Consider the following 6,000-nt stretch of genomic DNA (forward strand, 5'->3'; position numbering starts at 1 on the left):
AGAAAATATCCAAGCACTTGGAAACTAAACAACATACTACACAATAATCCATGAGTCAAGGAAGAAGTCTTAAAGGAAAATTTTAAAAATACATTGGACTGAATAGAAATGAAAATGCAACATCTAATGTGGTATTAAGCTAAAACAATGCTGAGAGAGAAATTCATAGGACTAAATGCTTATATTAGAAAAGGATAAAGTTCCAAAATCAATAATCTAAGTCCCCCAAGAAACTTAAAAAAAAAAATCAAAGTAGACCTAAAGCAAGTAGAAGGAAGAAAATAATACAGATAAAATTATAAATTAACAAAATTGAAAACAGAAATTTTTTTTTAAATCAATGAAACAAAAAGCTACTTCTTTGAAAATATCAGTAAAATGTGCAAACTTCTAGCATGACTAAAAAAAGATGACATAAAATGCTAATATTAAGAATGAAATAGCAAATATTACTGCAGATTTCTGAAGGAATGGAAAGAATAGTAAGGAAATACTGTAAAGATTTTTATACCCATCAATTTAGCAACTTTGAAAAAATGGACCAATCCTTAAAAACGCAAACAACCACAATGCATTCATTATGAAATGGATAATTTAAATAGATTTAAATAGCCATGTAATTATTATGGAAATTAAATTCATAAGTAGATACCCCTCAAAAAGAAATCTCCAGGTTTAGATGATTTTACTAGAGTGTTTTACCAGATGTTTAAAATAGAATTAACATCAATTCTACAGAGTCTCTGCCAGAAAGAGAATAATCTTTTATGAAACCAGGAGAACATGATACCAAACCAAATAAGACAAAGAAAACGACAGTCAATATCCCTTTCAAAAATAATGCAGAAATCCTCACTAAGACATTAGTGAATATAATTTAGCAATATATAAAAAGAATTATACACTATGACCAAGTATGCTTTATTACAGGGGTCAAGGTTGTTTTAATATTGTAAAATTAATAATAAAATCATATTAACAGGCCAAGAAACAATAACATGATTTTATCAACAGATTCAGAAAGAGCATTTGACAAAATCCAACACCCGTTCATGACAAAAACTCTCAGAAATCTGGAAATAGTGGTCAATTTTCTGATCTTGATAACAAATATTTACAAGAAAACTGATGGCTAACATTATAGTTAATTACTATGACTAAATGTTTTTCCCCTAAGAACAGAAAAAGAAAAAAGCTAAGAATATCTGCTCTCCAAACTATCACAAGGACAGAAAACCAAACACCGCATGTTCTTACTCATAGGTGGGAATTGAACAATGAGAACACTTGGACACAGGTTGGGGAGTATCACACACCAGGACCTGTCATGGGGTTGGGGGAGTGGGAAGGGATAGCATTAGGAGATACACCTAATGTAAATGATAAGTTAATGGGTGCAGGACACCAACACGACACATGTATACATATGTAACAAACCTGCACGTTGTGCACATGTACCCTAGAACTTAAAAAAAAAAAAAAAGAATGTCTGCTCTCACCACTGCTATTTAGCATTCATGCTGGAATTTCTGGCCGGCACAATAAAGCAAGAAAAAAAAAAAGCATACAGATTAGGAAAAAAAAAAAAGAAACTGCCCCCGTTTGCAGATGGCATGAATGTGGAAAATTCAATTAACCAAACTCCCTTAGAATTAATTAGATAAGTTCAGCAGTCTCAGGATACAAGATCAACATGCAAAAATCAACTCTATTTCTATATTCTAGCAATGAACCTGTTGAAACTGAAATTAGAATACCATTTAATCATTAACCAACCAACCAAACAAAACAAACACAACTTAGTTGAAAACCTAAAAAAAATGTCCAGGACCTTTATGCTGTAAACAACAAAATGCTGATACTAGAAACAAACTAACAAAAAATCTAAATAAGACATACTGTGTTTATGGATTGAAAGAGTCCGTAAAATAGAGATGTCAATTATCTGCAAATTGATATTGAGGTTTACTAGAGTATTCTCTTCTTCCTGTGTTAACTTCATTTCAAAGGGGCTAAAGACCCAGACAGCAACTTCCTGCCTTAACTTCCACAATCCTAAATTTTTAGCAAATTTTTATAGAAATGATTATGAAGAAGAGGACAAAGAAATTACTCTGTATCTCAACCTGTAATTTTTCTCAAAGCAGAAGAGTTGGAAGGCAAAGTTTCCCTCTCAATAAAGTTATTTAAGATCAAGTCGGAAACCCCTTGGTGGTAGTGGAGTGGAGGAAGTTATGACTGTTCTTTGACTATCCTTCCCATGTTTATCTGATCCCTGAAAGGTAATGATAATCTGAAACATCATCATCATCACCATTATGATAGCCGCTTTTGCTATGGGCCCACAACCTGTGCTAACTACTAACCCCATAACGCCAAGAGAACTTACAAAAATTGCTCAGATTCATACGGATTGTTAATAGCATCAGGAAAACTCAAACTTGGGTTTCCATGACTACGAAGCCAGTGACCAACACCAGTGGAAATCGTTAGAAATATAATTGTATTTACTTTTATCTTACCTATTTCTTCTGTCGATTTCTATTGTTCGCTATAAAATTACATAACATTAACATGATTGTGTATTAAATTAAATGATTAATGGAAAGTGAGATTAATTAATTTAAAGCTAGATTTTAAAAGGTTTCCTTTGTACAAAATTATATAAAATCTGGAAAGCCACTCTAAACTGCACTCTCTTGCCCTCTTTATGCTGGTTTCTGTCCTTATATAACTCACCTGTATGTGTCATCCATCTACACCCCAGTGATGCGTAATAATTCTAATATGCAAGGTCTGTAAGTGAGAAAGCTGAACATTATGATTAAATGGCTCTACATCTCCATTTTTCAAAATGTGTTTGTTAACATGAAGCAGAACAATTTTCTGCACCCACCTTAGAGGCCCTACTGTATAGTGCTCTCCTATCTGAGTTGTTTTCTTCAATATTTGGTGTGATTAACAGTGGGGGTAGGGCTCACACTCAAAACAACATACTGCTTTGGCATCTATCCTATGAATTCCTGAAGCAATGAAAGTCAGAAAAACATTGTCAGGATAGGGTCATAATAAAAGGCCCTATTGAATGCTGTTCTCCTGAGCCTGTAAATTCAGTGAAGTTTATTGTTCTGATCTTGAGTCCACAGATTATGCTGTTTGATTTAAGGCACTAAAGAAGCAGTCAGTTTGAGCAGCAGTAAAATTTCTGCAGAATAAACAAACTCATAAACTGGCATTCTACAGCTTCCTTCTACTGCACTATTTCGCCATGGTTGTTTCACTTCAGGATTACGGCGGTGAAATGATGCAAAGTACAGACTGACTTCTAGGATTTAAAAAGACAAGATTAGCATTTCGACAATACCTAACAAAATATCTCCTAACTTAAAAATTTTCAGAATATTTGAATGATTTATCACTTTTTATGATAATAAACACAATGGTCCAGTGGTATTTTTAGTGACTTGGGCAGCTTTGTGGTCTGTGAGCAAGTACATTTCAAGCGATTACTGCAAAAGGACTGTGCTGTTCTTGGCTACTGTTGTGATTAATTGATATTAGCCAGGAAATGCTCAGCGGAAGGTAAGAGATTCTGGCATAAATGTGGCACCATAATTTGTAATTGGTGTGTGTCTTCCCTATATCTCCTTAGCATTCTTTTCCTTTTAAGCAGCTACAGGGCCCTTTTATAATTCAGCATCTGTGTAAATCTGAGATTCTCTAGTCTTTGGTAAAAGCCCAAACCTTCTGAAGAGAGACTATAGGTGTCCCAGAAGGGTTGGAGTAAAAGAGAATGACTGAGAAAAATGAGAAAGAGAGTCAAGTTTTCTTCCCCAGCCTGAGAAGGATATGAGCAGCCGAGAACAGTGCTCAGCATTTTGGCTGTGCACCAGGAAGGTGGGAAATGGTTAGTTGGCTATGGTAAATATTAAGTTTACTAGGCTCAGAGCCCAAGTGTTCACAGCCCAGCCCAAGAATCTATGTCCCAAATGTGTCAAAGGAGCACCAGAGCCACTGAAGGAACCTTATGTGTGCAAAGCCAATAAATATGTTGGTGGTTTCCAGTGTGGACAGATGGCTGGTGACTGGAATGGTATTCTCAGTGCCTTTAAAATGTGCCTTGAGGACAAGCCCAGCACATTTAGCTTGGGAACTGGAAAATGATTGGAAATGATTTCCTCAAATCATGATGAAAGCTTGCATGCCAGAATTTGCAGGTTGTTGTTCACATCAGCTATAAGATACTCAATTCTTATGCCCTTAAGATCTGCAACAATCACTATCTTCCTACAGACATTCACTTCTATGATAATAATTTCCAAATCTCTTGTAAAATACATATTTTCTGTTGTATCTTAGATTCCACTTATGAAACTTGGTTTATGCTCCATTTCAAAATACTTTGTGGTATTCTTTTTGATATTGCTTGCATTATGTAAGTATGTATATTGCCTGCTTTTAGCATTTATTTATCTCTGCCTTTTACTGGAGAGTCTGATAGCTTATTCTGTTTATTTTATTTCCCAGTACTTGAAAAAGAGCCATAAGAAGCAGCATGAGGGGCTTATATTAACATGCACATACTGACACTGAAAAGAGCAGAAGAAAAGCAAAAGATGAAGACCAAGGTTGTTTTTCTCTTATAACCTAGAGCATATGTGTTATAGTGGGTGTATCACATTTCATTGAATCTATCTAAGGTATTGTTGACTGTACAGTCATTATTTTAGGTACTAATAAGAAAGAAAATATGCTGCCAATAAAACTGATACAATGCTTTCTTATCACTTAAAAATTTTATTTTATACTTATTGGAGGAAATCTTATAGCTACTTAACTATAGCCTTTTATTGTATGTCACTCTTGTACACGCATAAAAAGAAAGTAAAAGTGAGATAAACAAGTTAACCTATTCTGAAGCTTCTTCACCTCCAGCATCTAACTTTCCTGAATTACCTTCTAACTCAGGGTCATCAAATTCATGGGCAGCATTTTTCTAGCGAACGCCCCGTTATTATCTTTGGAGTTCTCTCCCAGTAGGCTGATGTTGCCACTTTTCATGTTTGCTCATGCCAAAGAAATGGCAACTGCAACAATCTTAAGATGCCATATTGTAATGAGCACTTCAGTTTTAATTATATTACATATTTTAAAAGAATGCGTGCCTTAGAACTAAGGAAACATGGAATTAACAGTCTCTGTAATTTGTTATAAAATAGATTCATGACATAGGAAAATTATTCTGCAGGATTAAAAAAAAGACCTTTTATTTTGCTTTCTTCTTACATTTTTACTTTCAAGGCAAAATACAAAGTCTTTTCTTTAAACCTTTCAGAAAGGTAATAGCCCAGGAATGTGATGAACTGATTTGCCTCTGCAATGGTTTAATCATCAAGATTCCCATTTACATTAGGAGATAAATATTTAAAATTCTCCCATTGTTGTTCCGTAGATTCAAGGGATGTGATGAGAAGTAAATGAAACAAAGGTTATAATATGTTCTTCCTGGACCCCCAGAAGGTAATCTTTCACACTGATTTTGAGGAATATCATCCTAAATGTAAAGATGGTGCTCAATCAGACGAGAATCCTTGTTTCTTTCAGAGAAAGTACAGTTCATCTTTTTTTCAGTTTTTACTGGCATCTTAATGCTAGATGGTTGTTTCTGCAAGTGAGCCTTTGATTACCAGTGTGTAACTTCCTCATGTGGCAACAGTTAGTCTTAGGAAAAGTTCCCTGTGAAGTTAAATTTTATAAATTGAGTCTGGCTCCCCGCTGACTTCATAAAATGGAAAATTTGTTTCTCTTGGGGCAGAGGAGAAACATCATCCTTAGATGTAATAAAATCGCACTAAAGTATAGAGAAAATCTTTGAAAAGCCTACGTTTAAAAGAAAATAATTACTTTTATGCTCAAATAATGTTACTCAAAATGAGATCAAGTCTTGATTGCTAAACAGTATAGCTAAACAGTATAGCTCTCTCATAGCTGTTTATATTC

General features: G+C 34.4%; 1 long non-coding RNA gene across 1 annotated transcript in view; it reads left to right on the forward strand.

Annotated features, from left to right (window-relative positions):
- LOC105465932 (uncharacterized) overlaps positions 1-5,521 on the forward strand; it is a 96,976-nt gene extending 91,455 nt beyond the window's left edge. Inside the window, exons 5-6 of the long non-coding RNA XR_977863.2 lie at positions 4,528-4,628; positions 5,453-5,521. This is a non-coding gene — a long non-coding RNA (uncharacterized lncRNA). The remainder of the gene's footprint in view (positions 1-4,527; positions 4,629-5,452) is intronic.
- The last annotated feature ends 479 nt before the right edge of the window (positions 5,522-6,000 follow it).

This window comes from Macaca nemestrina, chromosome 9 (genome assembly GCF_043159975.1).
Source record: "Macaca nemestrina isolate mMacNem1 chromosome 9, mMacNem.hap1, whole genome shotgun sequence".
NCBI lineage: Eukaryota > Metazoa > Chordata > Mammalia > Primates > Cercopithecidae > Macaca > Macaca nemestrina.